General features: G+C 43.9%; 1 non-coding gene across 1 annotated transcript; it reads left to right on the top strand.

Annotated features, from left to right (window-relative positions):
- The first annotated feature begins 12,989 nt into the window (after nucleotides 1-12,989).
- On the top strand, nucleotides 12,990-13,118 carry LOC120942126. The gene has a single exon (XR_005749920.1). It is a non-coding gene; the product is annotated as a small nucleolar RNA SNORA35 (small nucleolar RNA).
- The last annotated feature ends 340 nt before the right edge of the window (nucleotides 13,119-13,458 follow it).

Below are 13,458 nucleotides of genomic sequence, written 5' to 3'. Positions count from 1 at the left end.
TTTTTTTTTAAATAACAAACATATTATATTTACCTCCACTGTGCAGCTCCTTTTGTTGCACAAGGTGGCCCCGATTGTCCTCTTCTGGGGTCCCTCGGCGGCTCTCACGGCTCCTCCTCGCATCAGATAACCCCCGGGAGAAGCACTCTCCCAGGAGGTTACCTTGCGGGTGTGCTCCCGAGTCCAGTATTTGCGTCCAAAGATACGAATGCTGGACTCGGCCCCGCCCCCGTGTGACATGTTCTATCCTCTGATGCACGTATATGTGTCCTTTCTTATATATATATATGGGCTTTTAGTTGCCCCCACGTTTTTGATATGATGATATATACAGTATATTGCATGTATTAATAAAGATATTTTTATATTTTATATATGTATCTATGTGATATATTTTAAACATACCTATGGGAACAACCATGCAAACGCCCATCCCCTACAAATCATTTTTGTTCTTTGATTACTTTATCAGGCTGATGCTCCCTATAATTTGAGTCACTTGGACCAATAGGTCCTTACTTTTCATCATAACCAGTACATATAATTTATTAGGGTGGAAAATACCCAGCATTTGAGGTGCCAATGTGATAGGATGATAATATATTTGTGTTTTTTCCTTTTATACATATATGCATCTTTTTCTTGTCTTTGCCCTTAATCTCTTTTAGTAGTACTGTCTGTGAGGTCATCTATTTTGATGGTATAAGTAGACTTCTGTCTTTTTCTGACATGACTGAATTCACAGGATCAGGTTAAATTATCTTTGCTGATCATATCAAGGCCAGTTCAACAGGCTCCTCTAGGAATGATACTTTTGCACAATTGGAACAACTGTTGGAACAGAAGTCCAGATTTTACTGGCATGCTACCTATTTCCAACAAAATCTGGAAGCTAAAACTATTTCCTTCGGATTATGTATACAAATCTTCCCGACAGTCCAGAATCCTTCACAGGATTTGAAGGACAAATGGGAACAAAATCTCACAGCATGCTCTCTAAGCATGCTGAGCATTCTTAAGCATCACTATGAAGGCAAGTTTAAATCTAGACAAAGAAGTACAACTGATTTCCAGTAAATTATCTAGAGTCTGCTGTATACCAAAATGAAAACGCTAGACTGAAAGATGACCTGGAGAGGTTTAATCAACAGATTATATCAAATAAGGAAAAAAGTTTACAAAATATTTGATAGCCTTTCAAACAGGATGTGCATATAGATGTAAGAATGTCAGAAAGAATAGACCCCTCATACAGAGAGGGGAGGATAAATCAGAGAGTGAACTTTGTGATCATTCATCTGTGTCATCAGCTTTTTCGTTTCAGGGACCATATCACTCGAAGGGTGGCAGGTCTGGTCTTCATACATGTGGAAGTCAGGGTAGAACTGCTGGTGGTAAGTCACGTGGTGATTATAATCATACTCATGTTCCTACAAAACGTAGATAGAACTCACAAACCTTTGGGTGTTGCTAAAGTGATGGGTTGGTTGGAAGGAAAGGTACATGTCACTCGCACTGACTGAATGCAGAGCTTTGAAAGCTCTAAGGCCTCGTACACACGATAGGTTAAACAGAGGACACTGGTCTGATGGACCGTTTTCATCGGTCAAAACCGATCGTGTGTGCGCCCCATAGGTTATTTAACCATCGGTTAAAAAAAAGCCAACTTGCTTTAAATTTAACCGATGGATTCCTAACCGATGGGTCAAAACCGATCGTTAGTAGGCACAACCATCGGTTAAAAATCCATGCATGCTCAGAATCAAGTCGACGCATGCTTGGAAGCATTGAACTTCGTTTTTTTCAGCATGTCGTTGAGTTTTACATCACCGCGTTCTGACACGATCGTTTTTTTAACCGATGGTGTGTAGGTGCGACGGACCATCAGTCAGCTTCATGGGTTAACCAATGAAAACGGTCCATCAGACCGTTCTCATCGGATGGACTGATCGCGTGTACGCGGCTTTAGAGAATTGGCAAGGGAGAGTGGCAAAGTAAATTTTGAGGCACTAATGAGGGATGAAGATCCTGAGGACCTGGCTTTATTGGACAGTGAATCCCCAATATGGCTGGTAAATTAAAACAAAAAGTCAATGAGATTCCCTACTCAAAATAATCCTAGAGTTAATTTATTTTTACAACTTGTACCAAGAGATTTAGATAAGTTCAATGAAGGTTAGATCTGGTCCTGAAAAAGAACATAAAGAAGCTCTGAGAAAATTACAGGGGACATCGCAATATTGTTATTAAGCCCTCCGACAAGGTGGAGAATATTGTCATCTTAACTCAGGACTCATACGTACAGATGTGTGAGAAGATTTTTTCCAACTCAGCTTGGTATGAAAAAAATCTCCCCTAACTACTGCTCAATATCAGGCTATGTTTGTAATTTTGTTGATACGACCTTCAGACGAGGTATTATCACAAAGGATTCCAGGGATTTTTGGATTATAAAACACCCTATTATGCCATGTACTACACTCTGCCTAAGACGCATACAAATCTTTCAGACCCTCCTGGACGACCCATTGTCTCGGGGTTGATGAGTATTACCTTCAAGGCTAGTACCACTGTAGATGACCACCTACGGCCACATTTGGAGAGTTTACCTACTTATCTTAAGGACACTATTCATCTACTCAATATTCCTGAAGGCCTACATGTGGGTACCAACACACACTGCTAGTGTCTATAAATGTTGACGTCCTATAGTCCAGTATACCCCACTACTTGGGCCTGGCAATGGTCAAAATTTTCCTAGATGAAAGGAGCAACATTCATCAGGAATATAATATATTTATATTGGAATTACTCAAGTTCATTTTGATGCACAAGCGTTTATGCTCCCACTACCTCCAGGTGCAGAGGGTGGCTATGGGCACTATCTGTGCCCCTTTCTTATGACAACCTGTATATAGGGGGGTGGGAGCAGACGACTTTTGGTTCTGAGGACTTGTCGATGTACCTCCGCCATGTTCTTTTATGGCGGAGGTACATCGACGATATCCTCATATCTTGGACAGGCCCTGAGGACTTATTTTTGGATTTCCTGGGTATGCTCAACATTTATGATTTCAATTAGCATTTTACACTCAATGTTAATGCACATTTACTTCCATTTCTGGACCACACTATTATCAAGCACCCCAATAGCTAGCCTTTTTAGAAAAGCCACAGCAGGAAATTTCCTGCTCCATGCAGGGAGTACCCATCCCTGACATCTAATAAGGGGAATACCCGTAGGCCAATACCTATGCATCTGCAGGACTTACACTAGTAATAGTGACTTTAAGATACAAGCTAAATTCCTTGTCTGGAGGAAGTTAAGATCAGACCTATCTTAACATGCAATAAACAGCACAATGAAATAATCACTGTCCTGCGAGAATATTGGCACCTGTTCACTCAGGACAGCACTATTAGGCTTAGTTCATACCTAAACCGACCGTGGATTGCACAGAAACGCTGTGCGTCCCTGTTCTCCGTTTCAGGGATGAATCAGGGCGGAATTTTTGCCTGAATTCAGCCCTGAAACGTAGCCAAAGGCGCACAGAGTATCTGTGCAGTGTGCTCCGCAGCCACCCTGGAGATATGTGAACCGCCTCCATAGAGAGCCATTCAATAAAAAATATCATTACATGTAGTCATTTTGATATAACGAAAGGATCCGATCCTTGCGGGACATGTCCCCCTGGTACCTACCATTGTGGTCACTGGGAATACTGCCGCTACATATATCCATAAAGATCCCATAGTTATTGGATCTACTATAATTAGGCCCAAACATTCACTAATTGTGAAGCGAAGGGCATTGTGTATATTTTGACGGGTGTGTAAAATGCCTTTTATGTGGGAAAAAACAATTGCATAGTCTGGCAATGTATTAAAGAACATGTGTGTATGATATTCGTGATGGTATCCCTTAGGCCTCATACAGACGAGAGGATTTCCGCTGGAAACGGTCCGCCGGACCGTTTCCAGCGGACATTCCTCCTTCGGATTTTGATCTGATGGCTTGTACACACCATCAGATCAAAAGCCGCACGGAAAACATCCGCGGTCACGTGTCACGACGTGTCCGCGCCGTCACCGCGACGATGACGCGGCGACGTGCGCGACGCTGGAAGGTAAATTCTTCCACACATGCGTCGAATCATTCCGACGCATGCGAGGGATGGGGATCGAACGGACTTATCCGGTGAGTCTGTACAGACGACCGGATAAGTCAGAGGGACAGGATTCCAGCGGATAGATTTCTTAGCATGCTAAGAAATTTTTATCTGCTGGGAATCCGTCGGCTGGACAAATGTCCACCGAAAATTGTCCGCTCGGGCCTACACACGACCAGATCTATCCACTGGAACTGATCCGCGGATAAATCCCAGCGGATAGATCCGGTCGTGTGTACGGGGCCTTAGAGTCCCATTACGAGGCACTTTGAGGAATGTTGTATGTGTGACCTGGCCAATATAGTTTTTTTGGCTATTGACAAGATTCACCCCAATTCCTGGGGTGATGACTTTGATAACGATATTTTCCACTCTGAATCACGGTGGATCTTAATCCTTAAGGCTGACCCCCCCTAGGCTGAATGAGTTTGTCAGCTATGTTCCCTTTATCTAAGGTCTGTTATGATATTTTATTCCTAAACATCTTTATGTCTGGCCAGGTCGCTTTTATGTACATCTAATACTGAGGTGTTTCTATATTGACTACAGATTGTACGCCATATGGCAGGCAAAAAGTCTTTACCTCCCCTTTACCCCTCCCCTTCTTCCTTTTTTTGCCCCCCCCACCATTTACAAATAAGTGTTTTCATTTTTTGGGGGGGGGATATGTTGTTGCTAGGTCTCATTTGGCCTTACTGTGTTTTTTGTATTGTTTTGGGTTATACTTAAGGCTCCATTCACATCTAGGCGGACAAAATCGCGGCGTTTTGTCCCGCGAATTGCGGCGGCAAATAGCGGCGTTTTTTGTACCGCGATTTGCGGCGACAAAACGCCGCGATTGTCCGCCTAGATGTGCCCCTAGGATGTGCCCCTCTATGGAGATGGTTCCCGAACGCTGAAAACCACCTGAACAAAAGGTCCGGAAACCTTTTTTCAGGCGGCAGGCAGCAGGCGTTCGGCGTGGAGATGTGAACCATCTCCATAGAGGGCAATGTGTTTCCAGCCCTCTGGCGGCAGCGGCGTCACACTACAGGCGACAAAAGGTGTGAATGGGGACTAAGTGTAATGAATCCTGTTTTATTTTGAGGTTATATGCTGTTTGTGTTAGTTGGCCATTGTAGGGTTTAGCCTCCAGTATCTGCACTTATATTTGCGGATTATCGCCCCCCCCCCCCTTCCCCAATCCTGCATGTGTTTGGATTTCCTGTATTTGATGTTTGCCGTCTTCCCGGCCTGTCTATGGCCGGAGCGAAGTGCTCTGGATCAATATAGTTGTTGATACATCAGATTATACAGTCGGCAACCAAAGATGTATTAGTAACCATGCTGGAATGCACTTCCCGGTGTGGCGGCCGATGTTTACTGCTCAGACGTCCCATCCACCTTCTGATGGGATCTGGCGGAATTTTTGCTTCTGATGTCTTCCGGACAAATGCGATAGTGGCGTCTGGATCAACTGCAAAGACGCGGTCATAAGAGGGTCTGCAGACTGTGGAGCCTTTTTAACGCTCCACCCCTTACTGGCACCTATGGACCTGTACAGACATCCATATGTAATTGGCCAATTGAGAAAGGGCCCCTCCAACCCCCCAGTGACCGCCCTATTTGCCTTTTTTAAGGGCTGGTCTGTTCGGGGATTAGCTGTTGGATCGTTGGGTCCTTGGGAGACCCAGACACCATTTGTTAATGTTCACAATATTTGGGTTCACTTTTCAAATATACCTGATGTGATGACATTTGGCTAAATGAAACTACTATCCTCAAATTAGAGTAAGAACCATATAAATTCTTTTCTTTTATCTTATTGACTAGCGGGACTATGGCTAGACGAACACAAACTTAGCTATTTGCATTTTTTATTTGTGTATTCAGTAGTGGCCTTACCTGTAATATAATGGTGGTTTATACTGACCCTAAGCAACTTTTGAAGTTTTGCCTCCTAATGTCTGAACATGTCTTCTTATTCAGGTTAGTATAATGTCCACACTTAGGGAAATGTTCCTCTCCCATGTAGCCTGTTACACTAATGGTTGAACTAGGTCTTGAGTTTTCTGTTATTAGCCTTCCCTTATGTGCTGTGCAGTCTGAACTTTGCCCATAAATGCAGTGTAACCAGTGTCCACCAATGCAGCATGACCTGTGCCCATTAATGAGGCGTGACCTGTGCCCATCAATGCAGTACAACCAGTGCCCATCAATGCAGCCTCATCTGTGCCCATCAATGCAGCCTCCCTGTGCCTATCAATGAAGCCTGACCTGTGCCCATCAGTGCAGCGTAACCAATGCCTATAAATGCAGCCTAACCTGTGCCCATCTATGCAGCATAACCAGGGCCCATCAATGCAGCCTGACCTGTGCCCATCAATGCAGCACAACCAGTGCCCATCAATGCAGTGTGACCTGTGCCCATCAATGCATGCTCACCTGTGCAAAGGAAGAGGCGAGCCGGTCGGTTAATCAGAGAGCAGAGACCGCTGTAACAGCTTTCATTTGAATTGCTCAGTGTTCCTAGAGCTCACCGTCACACAGTTCCGCCTCCTGGCCCAACGCCTTTTATAGCGTCACACGTCCCAGTATTGGACGGGTGTTCTATCTATCAAAGGCGCGTTGCCAGGAGGAGGGACTGTGTGACAGTGAGCTCCAGGAACCACAGACAATTCAAATGAAAGCTGTTACAGTGGGCAATCCCTGCTCTCTGATGATCCAGCCAGCTTGCCTCTTCCTCTCCTCTCTCTTCCCCTGGCTGGGAGAATGGCTCCCATTCAACCCTGCGATGCTCGGCCTTTTGAGGCAGCCCCACACTCGCCAGCTGTCAGGAAAGGTTCATTCCGCTGGTAATATCTATCATTTGGCATGCAGTACTGAGGTCAACCAGCGGGTGTCTCTTGGCAGTTTGGAACTGTCAGGGGAACTTCTCCCTGCTGGTGTTATGTCATCTTTGGGCCGCAGTATTTGCGTCCACCAGCGGATGGATCCCGGCAGTCAGGCATCACCTGAGCTTGTTAGCAGGTAATAGTATAAATACCCGGCAAGTGCACACACACCTTGCCCTGGTATTGCCCTGACCTACAGCCTGTTTACCTGTTATCCTGATCCTGGAACCTGATTCCTGTATCCTGAACCTGTTTGTATCTGTTCTTGTATCCCTGGATCCTTGCCCCGCAGACTGATTCCTCCCATCTTGTCCCTGTCTGTTTACTCCTGGCCCCCTGTCTGCTGATCTCCTATTTATGATCCATGCCTGGCTTGACTACGATTCTGGTACTGCCTTTGCTATATATGCTGGTTGGTTTACTATCACTGTTTTGGTTGTTTGATTTGTCCACTCTGTTTGTATTTGTGGTGTATTCACATTTATATGCATTTACCTTAATAAACTTACTTACTTTCACCTATTTATGTTTGGGTTTCCTCTGTTGCAGTCCACACAGTTCTGGTCTTATCTGATACGTGACACCAGCAATCCTTTTCCACTCGCAAAATTCCACTTGCTCATCCATGTCTTTATGGACCCTGTTTGTGTACTGGTGAACAGTCATGTTGGAACAGGAAGGGTCCATCCCCAAACTGTTTTCACAAAGTTGGGAGCATGAAATTGTTCAAAATGTCTTGGTATGCAGATGCCTTAAGAGTTACCTTCACTGGAACTAAAGGGCCAGGCCCGACCCCTGAAAAGCAGTTCCACACTGTAATTCCTCCTCCACCAAATGATTTTTACCAGTGCACAAAGCACAAGTTTGTGGTGGAGGAACTTGACTGGCCTGCACAGAGTCCTGACATCAACCCAAGAGAACACCTTTGAAAAAAATTAGAGCGAAGACTGCAAGCAAGGCCTTCTCGTCCAAAATTAGTGCCTGACCTCACAAATGTGCTTCTGGAAGAATGGTCAAACATTCTCATAGATACACTCCTAAACCTTGTGGTCAGACTTCCCACAAGAGTTGAAGCTGTTATAGCTGCAAAGGGTGGGCCAACTCAATATTGAACCCTATGGACTAAGACTGGGATGCCACTAAAGTTCATGTGCACGTAAAGGCAGGTGACCCAATACTTTTGGTAATACAGTGTATATTGGACTTGTGTTGCCATTATAATAAATTTGTTTCTTTTAATGCCTCAAATTGTATGGCATTATAGTTACATATATTTTAACCTAAAAAAAAAAACATATTATTTTGCTTTTCCTATTGACACTAATGCATTTCAATAAACTTGATTTCACTCATCTCTAGTAAGGGTCAGAAATGATTGACCCACAATTTATGTAGTCTTTCTCATATTCGGTTCAAAACTTGCAGTGCTGTTAGTTGGGGTAAAGATTTACAGTGGTTTGTAGGCTAACCACTTGCTTACTGGGCACATACTGTATACCCCCTTTCTGCCCAGGTGAAATTTCAGCTTTCAGCACTGTCAAGGCTCGTACACACGATAGGTTAAACCAATGAAAACGGTCAGATGGACCGCTTTCATCGGTCCAAACCGATCGTGTGTGGGCACCATAGGTTATTTAACCTTTGTTAAAAAAAGCAAACTTGCTTTAAAATGTAACCGATGGATTGCTAACCGATAGGTCAAAACCGATCGTTAGTGTGCAAAACCATTGGTTAAAAACCCGTGCATGCTCAGAATCAAGTCAATGCATGCTTGGAAGCATTGAACTTCGTTTTTTTCAGCACGTCGTTGTGTTTTATGTCACCGCGTTCTGACACGATCGGTTATTTATGGTGTGTACGCGTGACGGACCATCAGTCAGCTTCATCGGTTAACCTAAGACAACGGTCCTTCAGACCGTTCTCATCGGATGGACTGATCGTGTGTACGAGGCTTCACGCTTTGAATAACAATTGTGCGGTCCTGCTACTGTACGTGGCTCCCAAACAAAATTGATGTCCTTTTTTCCCCACAAATAGAGCTTTCTTTTGGTGGTATTTGATCATCTCTGCGGTTTTCATTTTTTGCACTATAAACAAAAAAGACTGACAATTTTGAAAAAAACACAATATTTTTTACTTTTGCTATAATAAATATCCAATTATTTAATTTTTTTAAATATTTTTTTCTCAGTTTAGGCTGATATGTATTCTTCTACATATTTTTGGTAAAAAAAAATCGCAATAAGCGTATAGTGATTGGTTTGCGCAAACGTTATAGCGCCTACAAAATAGGGGATAGAATTATGAAATTTTTTATTATTATTTTTTTACTAGTAATGGCAGCGATCTGCGATTTTTGTCAGGATATTACGGCGGACACATCGGACACTTTTGACACATTTTTTGGGATCATTCACCCAGCAGCGGGAGGCCGTATATTGACGGCCTCCCGGCATTGTAGAGTCACTCTTTACTTACTGTACATTCATATCAGTCCATGCGATTAAGGATCTTACAATATAGGGGCTCTTGCATGGAATGTGGTAGGAAACTGGAGTACCCGAAGGAAATGCACATAAGCACAGGGAGAACAGGGAGAACATGCAAACTCCATGCAAATAGATCTTTTTTTTCTTGTCAAAGAATTGTGTTGAGTTTAGAAAGTAAAGTAGGCACATAAATATATGAGAACCATCATAAATCGTGTACACAAGGTAACAAATGTATGTACAATCTCATCCTCGTCCAGGATGAGTAGAAATGTGGGTTTACATAATTGGGATATGCATATAATTGTCTATGACTATATATTAAAAACAAGAGTAAAAGAGCAATTAATATTCACTGGTAAAGTAGATAATTAGTAAACCCATTGCCAGATTGTGACTTAAAAAGAGAGACAATGGGGGTTATTTACAAAAGTGCAGTCGCTGTAAATCTGAGAGGAAGATCTGAGGCCCCGTACACACGACCGAGAAACTCGACGGGCAAAACACATCGTTTTGCTTGTCGAGTTCCTTGTTCGGCTGTCAAAAAACTTGTCGAGCCAAATTTTCCCATTGCCCAACGAGGAAATAGAGAACATGCTCTCTATTTGGCTCGACAAGTTTCCTGACGGGTTTCTCGGCGAAAAGTGTACACACGACCGGTTTTCTCGGCAGAATACGTCTCCCATCGAGTTTCTTGCTGGATTCTGCCGAGAAAAAGGGTCGTGTGTACGGGGCCTGAAAGGAGGGGAAGCTCTGCTGATTTAATCATCCAGTCATGTGCAAGCTAAAATGCTGTTTTTGTTTTTTCTTGTATGTCCCCCTCGGATCTACAGCGACTGCACTTCCAAGTGAACTTTTAGTGCACTTGTAGTGCAAAGTGGATTTGCCTTTAGTAAATCCCAGTGTCCCAATTGGATGTTTCAGATAAGTGAAAATGTAATAAGGAAATAAAGGGGAGTGAAAGGAGAAAGTATGAAACTGTATAATTGGAACTGGGTATGGGTAAGCTCAGCTGGCTTAAGGTTTAAAAGAGCCGTTGCCGGGTCACTATGAATATTGGTTTCTAGGACCTTAGAGGCCATAGCAAAAATGTTCTTTCAGGCCTCGTACACACGACCGAACATGTCTGCTGAAACTGGTCTGCAGACCAGTTTCCGCGGACATGTCCGACCGTGTGTAGGGCCGACCGGACAGTTTTCCGGCCTAGCGGACAGGTTTCCAGCGGACAAAAGTTTCTTAGCATGCTAAGAAACTTGTCTGCTGGAAGCCTGTCCGTCGGACATGTCCGATGGTCAGTACGACTCATCGGACATGTCCGCTGATCCGAAATCCCGCGCATGCATCGAATTGATTCGATGCATGCGTGGAAGCATTTTACTTCCTGGTTTGCGGACGTGGCGGCGTCTCAACGTCACCGCCACGTCACCGCGCTGTCTGTCCGCGGGGATTTCGGTTTGATGGTGTGTACAGCCATCAGACCAAAATCTCCCAGCAGACAGGTCCGATGAAAACGGTCCGCGGACCGTTTTCATCGGATATGTTCGATTGTCTGTACGAGGCCTCAGAACTCTTGGGCTACAGGTCATTGCCATCACACGTGTACATGGGTGCCTTGTGCTGACCAGCCTTCGAAAAAACACGTCCTGGAATATGATGGGACATATTTCACAATGCTCGCTGGAACAAGGCACCAATGTGCTAGGACCTTGTAGTTAGTTTCGATGACCAAGAAATTAGGTGAGGAGGATTAAGTGGCTATCCAAATATTAGACCAATCTGCGATCTCAAATGTGCGCTCCAAATCCTGTTCCCATTTATCGGTATATGATAGTGGTGCGTCATCTGGAATGGCGTTCAATTGCTGGTATAGAATTAAAATGAGTCCCCAAACATGTGATCCCATTCTGAGAAATGGCATTTAAAAAAAAATTATTTGTAAGTAGCAAAATAATTCAGACCTAGTAAGTCCAAAGGCTTACAAAGAGTAGGGAATGTATGGATAGCATTATTAGAGACCAGTTTGTGGAGTCTAAGGCCGCGTACACATGGTCGATCCATCCGATGAGAATGGTCCGACGGACCGTTTTCAACGGTTCACCGCTGAAGCAGACTGATGGTCTGATGTGTGTACACACCATCGTTCCAAAAGCCGATCGGGTCAGAACGCGGTGACGTAAAACACATGACGTGCTGAAAAAATGAAGTTCAATGCTTCCAAGCATGCGTCGACTTGATTCTGTGCATGCGCAGGTTTTGAACCGATGCTTTTGTGTACTAACCATCAGTTTGGACCTATCGGTCAGCGGTCCATCGGTTTCGATTTTAAAGCAAATTCTCTAATTTTTGTCCGAAGGACAAAAGAACGATGGGGCGTACACACGGACGGTTTGGACCGATGAAACTGAACTTCGGTCCGTTTTCATCGGTTTGGACCGATGGTGTGTACACGTCCTGAGTAGATTAGCGTGGGACCAGACAGTGAATGCGTCGGGAGATTCCGAGGATGGATAAAATGCAGGGTTCCTAATGAAAGAAATGAGGGGGTTATGGGGAGATTGTAGATTTTGTGCGTCCCTGAATTTGTCCGAGATATATGTGGAATGGGTTTTAGAATAGAAGCTTTGTCTTTCTGATGAAGCCATAGCATGCTTGTTACAGATATGGGATCGCAGTCAACAGATTCGACTGCTACCCATAATGGTGTTTCTTTTGCTGCGTAGTACTTGGGTAGTTGTGCATAGATAGATCTTGATTGGAATTCAAAATGAGGACCCCAGTGCTCCATGCTAGAAGTGCTAACCTCTAAGCCTACAAATGTGGTTAATAGTATTGCTGCCTTGGGTGATTTCTCCAAAAGCCCGTACACTCGATCAGAATTTCCGATGAAAAAAGTCAGACAGATTTTTTTCCATCAGAAATTCTGGCCGTGTGTATACCCCATTGGAGTAATTCCATCAGAAATTCCGATGAATTCCATCAGAGTTTACAAAGAGAACATGTTCTATTTTACTCCGATGGAATTCCGTACAAATTTTGATGTGAATTTGGTCAGACAAAGATCCGATTGTGTGTACAGGGCATTACTTTCTGTGTACTTGATATGTCTCTGACAGAACCAGAAGTGAGAGAAAATCTCCCCACTTACTGCTCTTTGATGGGTGTAAAACAGAAAATAATATCAGGGGAAAATTTCCCAACTGGAACACCATTAGAGGTAAAAACAAATTTTCCAGTCAAATAGTATTAAAACCTCTGCCAGATTTTATTGTTAAAAAGATAAAAAGGCTCTGAAGTTCATAAAACTACAAGAACAGTTTTAATTGAACAAAGTACACTTACATTTACTTTTGTAAAACTGCATGCAAAGGCTGAGTTAACACTGCAGGCATTAGTTGGTAAATCACCAGGATGAACGAGCAGGACTTGCATCAGTGAATGCAGCAAAACAGCACCTAGTGCCTCACTTTGAAGTGTCTACTTAGTCTTCCTCTGACTCTGGGGTCTCATTCTGATGCCAGAATAATCCCCTTCTTGCAGAAAGGCCGGACTCTACTGTGGGCCGACCCTTCCAATAGCTGGGAAGACCTACTTATGGCTAAATGCCTTGACTTCCATTTTCTACACCTCAGTTCTGTCCCTTTAAAGAGGCAGTAACCCCCCTGCAGAGTAAAAGCATAATGGGCTAGCATGCATAGTATACTAGCCCATTATGTGGCACTTACCTGCAAATGAAGGCCGCAATGTCCCTGCTGGTGGCCGCATCAATCTTCACTTCCTCTTCCTTCCGGGGCTGCGGGCTCTATGATTGTCTGATGGACTCGGACGTTCAGCTGTATAATTACTGCATCTCCGTTCAGTCGCAGGCTGCCAGCACACACTTCCAGTCCACTCTGAATGAGTCATTCATGCTGTAGAGGTCTTGGCGCC

Source organism: Rana temporaria, chromosome 5 (genome assembly GCF_905171775.1).
Source record: "Rana temporaria chromosome 5, aRanTem1.1, whole genome shotgun sequence".
Taxonomy (NCBI): Eukaryota; Metazoa; Chordata; class Amphibia; order Anura; family Ranidae; genus Rana; species Rana temporaria.
The sequence above is the reverse complement of the archived record's forward strand: the minus strand, read 5'-3'. Positions and strand labels throughout refer to the sequence as shown.